We start from the raw sequence: 15,564 nt of genomic DNA, 5'->3' as shown, positions 1-15,564 counted from the left end.
AGAATATAGAATATAGAATATAGAATATAGAATATAGAATATAGAATATAGAATATAGAATATAGAATATAGAATATAGAATATAGAATATAGAATATAGAATACAGAATATAGAATATAGAACATTCTTCCAGCTAACGAGCAATATTTAATTATCTAATTTTATTCAATTCAATAAAGACGCCATGTAGTTATTACTATGCCTCTACCACGCTTTGGTTAAAATACTACATCGCCACTTTCACCTCTGACAATATATGCAAACATTTTAAAATATTTAGTTATTCTGATGCAAATTAGCATTTTATGAAATCACGAATAAGAATCATAACTTAAGGATTTCTTTTGTATGTTGTACACAAAAGCATGCCCAACATATACTGTATGTTTGCATGTATGCATATTGAGATCTCCCTGCAGCGAAGTCGGTGACAATTGTCGCTTTCGTACTAGTTACATTACTAGTTCCAATAGCATATTATGCCACGCAAATATCGGACTGAAAAGTACCAAAATAAAGCAATACATAGCTACTCCTTTTCTACATAACTACTACTTTTTAAATTTTTTGGGTGTCTTTTCAAATATGTTTATATGTATATATGGGACAATTCCCGTCAAATGTCCTAAGCGCGTTGAGCGGTGCAAAACAAGCTACTTTTCGAAACTATGATTTCTTTAGACCAGTTACCATTTACAATTGTTGAATTTGAAATATGTGTTATGAAATTTTGATTAAAAATAAAAAAATCTGCCTTATTATGAGCTAAATTTTCCCCGAACTGGTTCACTTAACACTTTTCAATTCCGTGTATTCACTTCGGCCCGATGAAAAAATTTCAGGCGAATTTGTTTTCGAACTAAACTCGATTGCTTCGAAGACAGTTCGAATTTTTCGACATTGTACTTTCAGTATTCATTTTTGAGTGCACTCATCGCGAATTCATGCCGGATGACCTCAGGAGGAACTAGCTCATTAACAACTGAAACAAAAGTGGAACCCCCATCTGTATCGTTAAGTGAGAAGAAATACCGTGAATGTCCACTTACTTCGACGTGCCGCACCATTGAGTATATCGAACTTCTGTGTGTTACGATTGGTCCAGCAAATCACATCGCTAATTTCACAATGCGTAAAACTTTCATTCATTAAGGTCAAGTTACTACAGTTAATTCGACCATTAGAACCCCTGAGCTCATTGCTTTATGGCGATTTACAATAATAAGAAGAATTCTTGATGAATGCTCGCAAACGCATTAATTGGGCAGTTAAAGGGTTTCATCTCAAATAAGTCTACGTATACTGGATTTATGAGGACCAACGATATTTACCCATTTCGAATTTTGCCACCAACTATGCTATACAGATTCACCATCGAGCCAGATCATTGTGTCAGACAGTGAATGAAGAGAAATGCTTTTCAAATTTATTTCGTTGGGAACTCTAATATCGAAATTGATTAGCAATGGAATGGATATGCCTTCTGACGACCACAAACACCATATTTGGAGCATATAAGTGTGCCACTGGAAGTCCTTAAGTCAATATTTGGTAAAAGTGTGGTACCAAAATGTTCCCACAAAAAGTTAGTTTTGGGCGAGACGAAGTTCGCCGGGTACGCTAGTTTGCTTTATTAATACAAGTATTTAGTTATAATGCAAGTTGTTTTTATAAGAGCGGTTGCTTCGTTAAGCGTTTTTTTTTATATGAACCCCAAAATTTTCATCATTTTTCAAAGGGCGGAACATATAATTTTAAATTTTTATTTTCGTTTTTTTTTTCAATTATGAAAAAGCATCTGTGAAGTGCACAACCAAAAAAAAAACGTGGTTCGGTTACAGGCTACATCTTACTTTTACAAGTACTAGGGCAAAGTTACGCAGCGGGAGTCGATTGTCACCTCCTAGGACAACCCCATGTTAAATGCGATAGTACAAAGCATGGGTGATAGATTTGCGAGGTACCGGAGTTCGACTCCCGAAAATTGGTGAATTCACTAGTTCTGTACTATTACTTTTCGCTGCAGGGATATTATTAAGACCTAATACAAGCATATTTATGTGACATTTTTATAGGGTGTAATTTTCAACACATTATTAAATATGGTTAAATTATTAAAATCAAACACCTCAAAATGTTAAATTAAAATATGAAAGGACACATGCTTGTTTAAACTCAAATATATACATACACGCGCACACGTACGACAAAATTCATGTCTAAATATGTGAGAGTTTCATTTTTATGTAAATTTTTTTTTTGAAAATTTTGTATACAACAAATACAAAAAGATACAAGACTACAAAAATACTATGTAAGCATGTGTTGAGGACTAAGGACAACATAGCCGGAACCCCAAAAAGAAAGAATACGATTTTTATCACAATTCTTATGCAAATATGCCAGCTCATATCAATTGGAAGTGAGTAGAAGACACTAACAACAGCAGCTTTTAAACATTTTTACACGATCTTTCGCAGATGTTTTTATGTACAAGTATTTTGGGGCGCCAATTCTATGATATTTTTGTTATTTAGAAAATTTTCATAAACGCACTATGTACGTATGTATTTATGGTAAAGGGATTTCAATAAAAACATCAAAACATGCAAATGTAAAACGATTTTTTCATGTTTGTGCAAGTATAGTTTGTGTGAACAAAATTGGTTTGTATATCCTTTTTCTAAGCGCACAGCTTGTTGTTATGTTGTTTACGAGTATTTTTGGTGTTAGCGGTGTGAAAACCAGACTCGTCGAAAGAGAGAATCAGAGGGCTAAAATTAAACAAAAATTTTCAAATTTGGAACGATACATATGTGGCAACTCTATATGCGGGAAGCGATTCAAGGCCACACTTGAGAATTACAAATGAGCAAATCTCACGAGTTGTTTTGTTTAGTCTCACTCCTTTCACTTACCAAAAAAAAAAACAAAAACGCTAAAGCATTCTTCTTGCATTTATTTCAATCAAGGGAGTTCCAGAAACAAGTTCAATTAAAAATAAATCAATTATTTAAACAGTTTTAGCCTTAAATCATTTATTTAGATCAAATTACTAATTTTTTCATTGTCATTCGAAAAATCACAATTGTTTTTTATTTTAATAACCTTGAGAAGTTTTCAGATAAAATGTACATATTATAGGTAATGAAAGTTGGCACCAAACATAACACATCTGTTAAGTTTCAAAGGTGTGCCACCAAATGAGAAAGATTAACATTGATTATAAGATGACATTGATTTGCGAAACAAAAATTCAAATTTTACAATTTCTATTGGCACAGTCGAAATTCACTCTAAAATTATTATATACCAGAAGAAATTGCATATATACATTTTTAGTAAATATTGACGAATTCCTTGGCCACACTGGTGATGAAATCTGAAAGTCCGATAAATACAAATATAAATTCAAGTCCGTATTTTTGCTGAAATTTCATAACTTTTTGACAATTTTTATGCAATTGCATTATAAGTGAGGTACCGATTTATTCGATTCTCTTTTACGTAAATACTACATGTTTGGCAACTTTCATAGAAATTGTTAAAATCAGCGATAGTCAAATTTGAAAAACTCATGAAAAATGGGGCTTATTAAAATTTAACCGATGAAAACTTCCAACAATCTATGTCTAACTATATATTGTTATACATCATTTTAAAGGTCTATAAGGTCCTCTTTTCAAAGCGTGTTTCGTTTGGTTTTAGAATCGGATGAAATATAGTCAAGCTGTTAATGGAAAAGTGCATGAAGTACGAACATAACCATAATTTCGAGTTTTTTTTTCGAAAAAACGAGCAGGTAGGATTTCAAGAAAAGAAGTTTTTAGATCTAAAAATATTTATCTAAAAACTGATGAACAAACGTAAGAAGATATGCAAAAAAATGGACCCGCTGGTGGCGCTGATGTCAAAACAAAAAGTATATTCGACATAAAATGCATATTTTCTTCGATTTAAAAATTCTTTCAAGAACAATATTAACAAGACTTTTTCAATGGAAATTTTAGTAGCGTAACGCCAGATAATTCAGCTGATTAAACAAAAAGGAGAAAAGATTTCTACATTTAAAAACCTAACCTTAAATATTTCCAATATTACTACAAAAACTTTTATACAAATAGTATTACCCAATTCTGCAGAGTTTTGTCATTTTGTAACCGAAGTCAAAATCCACTTCACCAACAGTTGTAATTTTTTACTGAATAAAGGGCCATTTAATTGATACGCAAATCTAAAAAACCCTTTTTTAAAATTTTGACTTTTTCAATTTTTTTTTTTAAGATTCTGCATACCAATGTCACGTAACGCCAGATTGGAAATACTCATATGTATATAAAAAGAATCGAATTTTTCCAACGTAGTTTCGATTTAAAGTCAGTTGAGTAATGGAGGCTACTGTAAGCGATCTCAACCAAGGACAATGATGGCATGTCTCTCAATTGCGAGATAAGAAGAAATACGCACCAAAAAGTGTGTATTTGCGTTATCATATCTGAATTTGTATATATGTACATATGTTAGGGCAGAATAATTTGTTCTTAGCAAAATTTTTGAAGAAAGTGTATAGCAAATTCTAATTCTATGAATAATTCTAAGCAAAAATGGCGAACAAACTATTTATGGTACTTATGAAGAACACACAATATTTTGGAAATGAAAAATTAATTTCGTTCATTTTTGGTACATATTTTATTCACCATTTTTGCTTCGAATCGAACGTAGAATTCGAATATGCCATACACTTTTTTCGAAATTAAAGTACTCCACCTTAATGTGTGTATTTCATACATTTTTTTTTTTTTAATTGGACCCTTTAGCAGTACTAGAAGAAATATGCAATTGCTGCGAAAGAGATAATGCTATTAAAGTTTAAAAAATAAAAGTTCTCTGTACCTTAATAAGAAAACTGGTCTCATTTCTAACCGCCTTTAAAAAAAGAAGAGGTTATCAATTCATCGGAGTATTCTTTTGTATGTATGGATACCGACCGGGCAACTTCGGAAAACTTGAACCTTTTTCGATTATTCTTTTTTTCTCGGAAAGGTGTTGCCTCAAGAGCGGTCCAATACAAATCTCTTTTTAGTTCTGATCACGAAAAAAATTATTTTTGCTTAAAAATTACTTCTTAAGATAAAATTATTTTGGTTGCGACAAAAAGTCACATTTTGTTTTTTTTTTCCTACTAGCTTCCAATGGTTGAAAAAAGCCCACTAATTTAAAATGAAAGTGACCTCATAATTCCACGTTTTTTTGGAAATGCATTCATTTAAAAATATTAAACTTGCTTTAGGAATCAATGTTAAAAAAAAAGTTTGTCAATTTACGTAAAATGATTTGTGATTCAAATACAACTTTTTGGTGTGGACTTCCATATTTCAAATTATTTATTATTCGATCGTAATATCTTTTTAGAGGTACTTGTATTTAATTTCATTGGCATACAAAATACGAGTAGCATACTATTTTTGTTTACACTTCAATTTTAATTTAGTCCATTCGTTTGCAATATTGGAAATTTTATGCGCCATTTTATTTCGTATATTTAGTGTGTTAATTGTAAAATTTGTGAGTTTTTATTAAATGCACAATATTATTATTTGCTGATATTATTTTTGGCAAATATTTGATTTACATATTACATATGAAACTATGGATTGTGTGGAAATTTAATTAATAGTTTATATATAAAAGCAACAAAAAGGCGGAGAGCAATAATGGACCACTTGAGAGTAAGTAAATATGCAAAAATTAAAGCATTTCAATTGCTTGTGGCTTATGTATGTAAGTTGGTATGTATTTGAATTGAGAGTAGTGAAATTGAAGCATGCAAACATTTTTTTAAATATGAAAATTACTTTAAATGTTGTAAAAGATGGCATTTCCATAGAATATTTGAGAACACAAAGCAATTAAAATGTTTTTTTTTTTATGAACTCAGTTATAGAGCTTTTGAAATATTTCGCAAATTAAAAGCTAAGTAAGTGTTCTAAATACATACATACAACACATTTTTGGTCCCTGGAAGTGCCAAAGCGTTCCATTTCTGCGTTAACCACGTGCATATGTACATTTTTTCGAAAACTAAATAATAGAATAATAAGCATCATAATATTTTAAAATAAAAAAGCGGGTGTTAGTTTATTCAAAAATATAAAGAATGGAATTCGTTTTTAGTATTCTAAAAAAATAAAAATTTTTCTTATGATCTCTAGGCTGACTATATTGTAGATACAAGGTTAACGCAGAAATGAGACGAAAGGTAGCTCCTCTTAAAACCATCAATACTTCATTGGAAAAGTGTTGGCTGCACGAAAGTTAAGGTGCTCATTTCAGGCATACATGTACATATGTATGTACATATATCGCTATGATTTACTGATTGCCTACCTCAATAATTTCACACTTATCGCTAATTTCACTTTGCGTGCCTCGGAAATTGATGGCAAAAAGTAGCAAAAATTTGGGTAAAATTTAGTGCACGTACGGCAAAAATTATCGTTTGCCAAATATTTGCATAGTAATCGCTGCCAAAAATAACAACAGTTTAGCCGTTAAGTATTGAAGGCGATTACCACAAATCAACGAGAGAGCGAAAAAACTTACGCGAAAACAACACCAAATCACCTCGAAAGGAGGAAAATAGCAAACGTTTAAATTACGCCGCTAATGCTGAGTCATGCAAATGCCGAAAAAAATCACACACCTGTGTAGTTGTATGTATGTATGTGTATAATTAGGTGAATATGTGCTTAACACTTGTTTAAACGCCAAAAATTTCTACTCAACTTCGCCGCAAAAGCGCCCTAAATCGGTTCAATTATGCACGCAATGACAAAAGGGAAGAGAAATAAGAGGTCTATCATAGTCAAATGAGGCTTGAATTTTACTGCCAAAAAGTAATCGAAAACAGCTAATATACATACATACATATAAGTTTATCACAGCTAGAAATTGCCACCAATGTGCGCCGCAACTTTTAACACTAAACTGCGTGATTACGTTTGATTGCCATGCGTGCCTTTCAAGACCGATATGTATACATATGTATGTATGTACTTATTGAAATGAAATGCAGAATTTTACAAAAGTTCTTTGATTTAGTGCATTTTGCTTCTTTTTTTTTGGCAATTACCAAGCTGCATTCATTAGTAAGTAGTTTGTGGTAAATAATCTTCTGAAGCGGAGCAATTGGAAATGGAAACGCAATAAAATGTGTGCACTTCTTAAATTACTAGTTTCGTGGTAATTTGAATAAATTTCCCGATTACTCATTTGAAATTAGTCAGAGGGCCTAAACATTGTAGTAGCAATTAAAATACATAGCGAGCCCTAGCATGCATTAAAAATGAAACTAAAAAAAAAATAAAGCTGACGTATTTCGGCTCGCCCCAATCGGTGTTATATCAACATTCGTTTCTTTTTAGTCTGTATATGGCCTTTAAGGCTTCCCCACGTATGACCCCCACTTACAACTCGTAGACCCCCATATTTTTTTCACGCCGCGGACACCTGGGGGGTCCAACTGGACCACTTTGGAGCGCATCTTGCACATATACAATCAAGTCTAAAATCGGATTCAATTCTCGTTACACTTCTCTGTTTTTGGGTAATTTGTTTAAGAAAAATGCTTAAGGCGATCTTATTTCTTCCAGCTCTTCTTGCATGCTATAGGAGTCTATATCATGATAAAAACATAGTAAGGTAAAACCGTTCTCTCATTTCGTCGGCCATGATTATTTTTTTAAGTTTGCCAACATTTAAAAATCATATAAAATTGAGAGTAAAAAAAAGGAATTGTTCAAAGTTGTTGTTTGAGATTGAAAATGAGAATGTGTGTGGGAGTTTGTGTGTAGAATTTTAAAATTAAATTGTTTGCAAACGTTAAGAATTTGAAAATTTTCTCTCAGCGGTTCTACCTTCCTATTTTTTTATCATGGTCCATACCCAAGTTTTGTCGTTTTTGTTTCAAATCGATTTTTTTTTATTTGTGAAATTTCTTTGCGCTCGGTTGGGTGTAAATGAAAACTACACATGCGTTATACTCACATTTCGTACTCCAATGAGACGAAAAAGCGTCAGAAGAAGCAATGGAATGGCGGGGATGGTTGGCGCGATTAAGGTGGAGATTAAAACTAGGATATGCACATCGTCGTTTAAAGTACAAAACCGCGTATCGTCATTCTGCAAAACCGCGTAACTGGCATTGGCTGCAAAAAATTGGATTAACTCTCACAAGCTCTTGGCTCAATCCTCATCCATTGGTCCTGAAATATACTAGCCAGAAAATCGATTGCTTTATAAAAAAGAGAACCATTTTGAAATATGACTGTTTTTACGCTCTAGAAAATGATTTCTACAAGTTCACATACGCGGTTTTGCATTTTGTTGATACGCGGTTTTCTGTGTTGATTTCTATTCAAATGACGTAAAACTTTAATCAATCGGGTTTAATGAAACAGTTTTTTTTTCAGGATTATTATTTCCCATAGGTTTCTCGTACGGTATTTAATGGAGTTATTCCTCAAATAAAAATAAAAATAATTAACCGCCAAGCATTGTAAATGCTTATTTGATAGTTTAGAATTACGATAAAAAGAAGATAAAATGTTGGATCAAAATGGCCCAGAAATGCTTTGTGCGCATAAAAAAGAAACACTTCATCTTCGAGGACCCAAATAAAAGAAAAAAATGCCACTGATTTAAACGAATGGATTACCCCGCAGCTTGATTAAATTTACTTGTTCTTGAAAATCGGCTTGTTTTTATCCAATCATAGTAGACCAATTCCAGTACTCTTTTCAGCTGGTCGGATTTAATGCTTACCTGTCTCAGATACTTGTAGGTTGCTTTTTGCGTTAATAAAGTGGTAATTATCTACAAAATCGGTTACAGTTATGCAATATTTTCCCGCATTACTCCCTCGTAGGCTTATCCTGTCGCTATATTCGATGGGAAATATATATCAAGAAGAAGCTTAAGCGACTCCTTGCTGCTCATTAAAAATTTCCTACAGGTATTGTAGTGAATTATGATTTACTTACATTTTCGATACCTAAGCGTGTAGATTTTTTGACGGTACAAAAAAATTACTCACAGTTGCTACATAAACTCGCATGCTTCTCTTGCTCAATAATTACGTTTACGCCCAGCAAGCACTCAATGCTGCGAGCAACAACAAAAAACCCATAAATTAAGCAAACGAAAATGAAGACTTTTAAATTAACGCATAAACTTTATGTGTGTGCGCGCTTTCAGCTCAAAAGATAAGTGTGTGGCATGCGTGCATACAATTGGTCCCCACCAACCAAAACTCAGTCAATTAAAATGTGAATAATGCTCAGCAAATGGCACCACACATGTGTGCACTACCTACCACACATATAATTTAGTAGCATTTTTACCTTTTCGAAGCTAAGCTCAACTTTTGAAGTGGCCTAATAAATTTCGAAAATTTTCTTGCAAAAAAAGAGGAAATTTTTTTTTTGTTTTTTTGTTCTCTAATTTTCATGTGCAATTAATTTTTCAGTTACCTGCCGTATTTAAGCTTACCAAACAAAGTGCTGGCCAAAGAAGTGCCGCAACAAACAACATAACTGTAGGTGCACGTTAGGGTGGTCACCCCTTAGGATTATTCTATAGCGAAAAAAATATACCACAATTTTTTTATTTTGAAATCAAAAAATTATTTAGAGGTCGTTCCAAGCGCTCAAATTTACCATGTATTTAAAAAAAAAAAAAAACTTTTCGTAGATATGCTAAAGAATTCTTGAAAATCATTATTTTTCGATCGGAGAACTTTGTTAATTTAACCATTTTTTAATACTCATGATTTTTTGACCGACCTATAAAATATAGTTACTATTAAAAAAAGTTAAATAATTAATTGGGTATTATTATTGGGAATCTCATAAAGAGAAACAGAGTTTTCCGATCGAAAAATATTGATTTTCAAGAATTCTATACCATTTCAACGAAAAGTTTTTTTTTTTAGCATATAAAATACATGGAAAACTTTGAGCGCTTTGAGCGACATCTAAATATTTTTTGATTTCAAAATAAAAACTAGTGAACAAAATTTCTTGTTCAGTACTAGTTCTTTTTCGCCAAAAACGAACCAGTCCGATAGTAACTAGTTTCGCACAAGTCCAAAAGTGGCGAAATGTACTTTCACTATTTTATTTTAAATTTTAAAAGCAGGGACGGTAATCATTATGAGTAATATAATTTAAATCAGCATTTAATCATTATTTCATGATTTTTATTTTTTCACTAAGAAATAATAATTATTATTGAGTTTTATTTTTTCGCTCGACGGAAGTAATTATTATTTGATTTTTATTTTTTCGATTACAAAAAATTATTATTTTATGATTTTTATTTTTCGCTAAGAGATAATCATTCTTTTTCCACTTAAAATTAAAAAAAGTATGGTTATTTTCCGCCCTTGTTTAAAAGTACTAGCGACGCTAGGTTAGTGTTGCCAAGTCCACTTTTCTAAAATTATATATTTTGAATTTTATTATTTTTATTTTGACCCCTTTCCATTCGCAAAGAATCAAAAAAGCATTTACAATATTTTAGAATTTTCATTTTAAAATTCGCCAGCGTCGTTATGCCTTCCAAAATGAAAACAGGCAGTACTTTTTCTAAACTACTTAACTCAAAAATCTTCACCACCCGTAAATTTTTCAATAGAGAACCACGCTTTGAAAATAAAGGAGGGTAATGGGGTTGACCGGCCCGTTACAACTTAATCTTAAACCCTCACCCTCAGGAGGCTTAGGAACATAGGAACAGGTTCGGAACTATAGAAGAAGGGATGCAGAACGACTTAGATCTCATCCGTCGAGTTTGGAACTGGTTCGGAAAGGGATGTAACGGGGGACAATTGACACTTCCTAGGACACCGCAATGTTAAATTCGCCAGTCGCTAGAATGCGAAAGAGAATTAACGCGTACTAGTCATGGTTCCAAACGCACTAGAACCGAACCAGTTCCGCACTAGTTCGTTGTCCTACAGGGACTTGTTTTCGGTACAATCCTGGGGGGTGAGTGAATAAAAATTGCGAATTTACTTTTTCGCATGCATTTTTGGACCACCCTAGTGCACATACTTATGTAGTACCTATATGGGCATACAATCATAAAAATTTTGTTACGTCTACGAAATGGGCGGCGTGAAATTTGCATATTTTCCATTTCACCTAAACGCTGGTTTTGCGCATTTCGAGCCACAAAACCCGGTGCTTATTTGCATAAATTCACCTTAACCTCGATCGTTTGTTGGTTGGTATGTTTGTTGTTTTAGTTAGCGGGCTGCATAAGTGCATACATATGTGTTTCAGATGAGTGTAGATATGTTTTCCTGCGCCTCAATTTACCCGACACTCGCACTACCTACATACGTACGTACCTTTATGCAGCTCAACCCAGCGGGTCAATGCGTTTTTCCGCTACTCAAAATTTTGCGAACCGAAATTTCCGACTCGTTTAGCAATTTCAGCAAAATTTTGTTTGTTTGAGTGTATGTGTGCAGCAAAACAAATATCCAGTCGATTTTATTAACGTGTGTGTATGTATGCATGTATGTATATTTGTATGTGCCACTTGTAAAACTTAACTTCGTTGCAAGTCATTCGTTACGAAAATTTTGCATCGGCGACCAAATAACCTCAACAACCTCCGCTTAACTATTTACACCCCTAATATGTCCGTACGTATATACCTAAGTACATATGTTAGCACATTAGTAGGGCTCGGAATCTCATGGTTTTTCATATTTTTGCTTTTTTGCTTTACGGCCATTTCAATTTAGTGTGAAATCTCTTTCCGAAAAAAAATCCCTATAATTTTACTAAAATATTCATCTGAATATCTACTCGAATGGCCAAGCGACCGTTGAAGTACTCTCTTCTACCTCTATTAGATCTCAACTAGTGGCAGACTGTAGGAGAGAGCTGTCCTATATCTCTGATAAATACGAAATTGTCCGAAAAATATTTCTGGGACATGGGGACATTTACGGAAACGTGGCAGCGGACGAACTAGCAAGATGTAACTATACCACAACAATTACCGAAATGTATCACTCAAAGGCTAAGCAAAGATGGAACCGTAAAGGATCGTACAGGATCACCCGGCAGTTCTGGATGTCCTACGACCCACTTAGACCAAGGCTCTCTTAGGAATGAGCAAAGAAGATACCCACTAACCCAATGCAGTGTGCACAGGGCATTGGTCCGTAGAGTGAAGCTGCTTCTCTCTCTAAAGGCTGATTTTCACTATGTCAAATTCAGTGGCATTTGTGGTCAAATAAGTGAAAACACATTGTCAAATGGGATTAAAAAGCGGGTTATCGATTGATTTGGATCCGGATAGGTCTTTAGTCGTATACACGCGCTGCTAAATCGGCTATTTGTCTGTTTTTGGCCTATGAAATCATCGGACAATGTGTGGATGAAGGAGATAAAGTTGTGTCAAAATATGTCGCCAAATTTTGGCGTCAAAATATGACATAGTGAAAATCAGTTTTATGACGTAATGAAATTCATTAAGGCTGTGGGTTGCACGAGTTGTGGAATCAAAATGGCAAACTTTCTCAAACTGTCAATGTTTCTATTTGCACAAGATTCCATCTGACTGCTTGATTATAAACAAATTTTATACATAAATATGTATTGTATTTTATTGTGAATATAATAACGCAAAACATTATTTTCTGGTCAAAATACATGTGTTATTTATTTTTTTACCGGCAATAAAATATTAGCAAAATATTTTTAATTGCATACTTGACTTGTTTATGGGGCATATTTTTAAAATTTTGAGTGCAAATTTTTAATGTTTTAGTACATGAGATTCCGAGCCCTACACATTAGTATGCCTATTTGTTTGTTCGCTTGTTTGCTTGGCAATAGAAAGTTGCACTAAGTACCATTGCAGCTGTGGCAAATCGTTGCTGCCACATCCATCGTCCAACTAACAAAACCAAAAGTGGCACACTCATAGGTGGCACCCGAATGGTGGAGGTGTTAAGCGCCTTTTTCCTGCCCAACTCTGGGGTACATATTTACACGCAAAATGCACACACCCATGTGTGTGTGTATGTGTGTGTGTTTGTGTGTGTCATACATATTTTCGGTGCAATTTTGCATTCTCATTTGCGATTGAGTGCACCTACAAGCAGCATTTATTGCGGTAATTGTTTTGAGGAGCTTTCCGCTTAGAGGGTCAAATACTTAAGGAGCAAAATTTGTGTGTGGTACTTGCACTGAAGGAGCTCCCTTACGATATAAGGGGTATAATAGCCCATTTGAGGTGTTCTGCAAATTTCACTTGTATGGCTTGCATTTTTATAATATTTTGTTGTCAAATGTAACGGTTACTAAATTCGTTCGAGGTCGCGGTGTTCTTGAGCCAGTCTTAAGTTTTAAAAAAGTGTGCCTACAATCGGTTTTTTTTTTTAATTTTTAATTTTTTAATGAAGTCAAACTTCTTTGCATTCGCTTGATTGTATCCAAATGCAAGCATCGGCTTGGCCCGTAGGTTTACCTTTTGAAGGAAAGAGTTAACACTTGTTAAAAAATTAAATTCAAATTAGATATTTAATAATCTATTCTACCGGATCTCATCGGTCGTTGGATGTGTAAAATTATAGGGCTTAGCTTTAACATATCGAGGGCTTATATTCAATACCCCCTATCTGCAATTTTGATCAAAATGAGTTTTTGATGGTAACGTGAGCTCCGATTAATCTTTCAGCCATGACAATAATGTCAAACTTAAAATATAGCTTTAATGGTATTATATTCTCATTTTGAAAATTCCACTATCTGCAATAACATTTTGTTATAAGAGCAAAATCCTCTATCTACACAATTTTACTGGAAAATTGTTTTTATTGACATTTTTTGTGGCAGGTAAGTTACATGTGCCTATGTATGTATGTATGTATATGTTACCGGTAAAATCCGATTTTAGGTAAAACTAGTTTTGCCCAGGCTAAACTAGTCCTACCTAATGCGATATCTGTCCAACCGAACCAAATTTGATACAACAAAAAAATCTTCCATATCCCGTCAAACATAGAGTCATTAAACTCCATTACTCCATTCTATCTCAAGGGCCACCAAAAGTGGAAAACTGATATTATTATTCCTATTGCCAAACTAAATATAAACAATTCATTAGTTTCTAACTACAGACCTATTTCACTCCTCCCCTGCATATCTAAAGTATTACGCTGGAAAAATGGTGAGAGGATGTACAATGCTGTTAAGTCTTTCCTTTTCAACCGGAAGTTCGCTGTTCGGGTCAAAAACTGTTCCTCTCTTTAATGGTCCCACAAGGATCACCACTTTCGGTTATTTTATTCAATATAGCCTTTGGGAAAGTTAGCTCTATTATATTTTTTCTAAGACTAAAGACTTGCCGCAATTGGTCCAAATCTTCAGGAGCTCAGATTTCAGTTTTTTCACATATGCAGAAAACACAAATGTATACATCCAACCCTCTCCGTGTATGACACCCCTATTCACGATACTAACACATTGAAAATATTGGGAATAATTTTTTACAATAAACTTACTTTTAAGCAGCACTGTCATAATGTAAGATTAAGCTTACTTGCTAGACTAAATATTATAAAGTTTTTATCATTCAAGTATTCTTTAGTTCATATAACTACACTGGCAAATGTAATTAGGGCTTTTATATTAGGAAAAATTGACTTTGGACTCGTAATTTATGGACACTGCCCAAAAAGCTTCTTAAATTGCTAGAAACACCTTACCATTCAGCAGTCAGAAGAACCATAACCATGAGGTAAAGTACAACACAAAGACGCTCATCCCAAAGATTGTTCACTGCAGAAATGAGACTTTATTCTCTCACGTCAATCAGCTTTATTTCGTATATTAAGCTACATCAAATATTTAGACATCATATCTACTCCGATGCTTACTAAAGTAAAAACTCTACCGCAAGGGCATTTGCCCAGTTCTATACTCATAAATGACCTGGGAGCTTATTTTCACAGACGGTTCCAGATATGAAACCGGCTAACAAAAGGGCTTTGTGTTACAATTGTCGTTGGTGCTTTTCCCGCGTACTGCTCGGCATTTACAATTGCTAGAAGCTGTACGATTCGCCTCTAAAAACGAAGGAAATTTCCTCATATGCACGGACAGTAAATCAGCCATCGAAGCCTTCTTTAACAGTGCTTATATAATTTCGAAATCACGTGAAATACTCTTTCGAACAAAAATACCATTTAAATTATGTGGCTACCTGGGCACGTCGAATAGAAGGGAACGAGTTTGCAGACCAATGATTTATGTGTTAAAAACTTAGTTTAACATTACATTTACATACATCTAAAGAACTGACAATGTCATTATTCTTCAAAACCCGCCATCAGCACACCTTTTTTTTATAAATAGTTACAATTCGAATTGCAATAACCTCTATCTGATCTTTAAACTAAAATAAAATGAATTAAAAGTAAAGTCTTACTTTTAATATATAGCGTAAATTTTTAAGATATGCGTGGGTACTTAAAA

Source organism: Rhagoletis pomonella, unplaced genomic scaffold (genome assembly GCF_013731165.1).
Source record: "Rhagoletis pomonella isolate Grant_MI unplaced genomic scaffold, Rhpom_1.0 Rhpom_scaffold_00005, whole genome shotgun sequence".
Classification (NCBI taxonomy): Eukaryota; Metazoa; Arthropoda; class Insecta; order Diptera; family Tephritidae; genus Rhagoletis; species Rhagoletis pomonella.
This window is presented reverse-complemented; position numbering follows the sequence as displayed.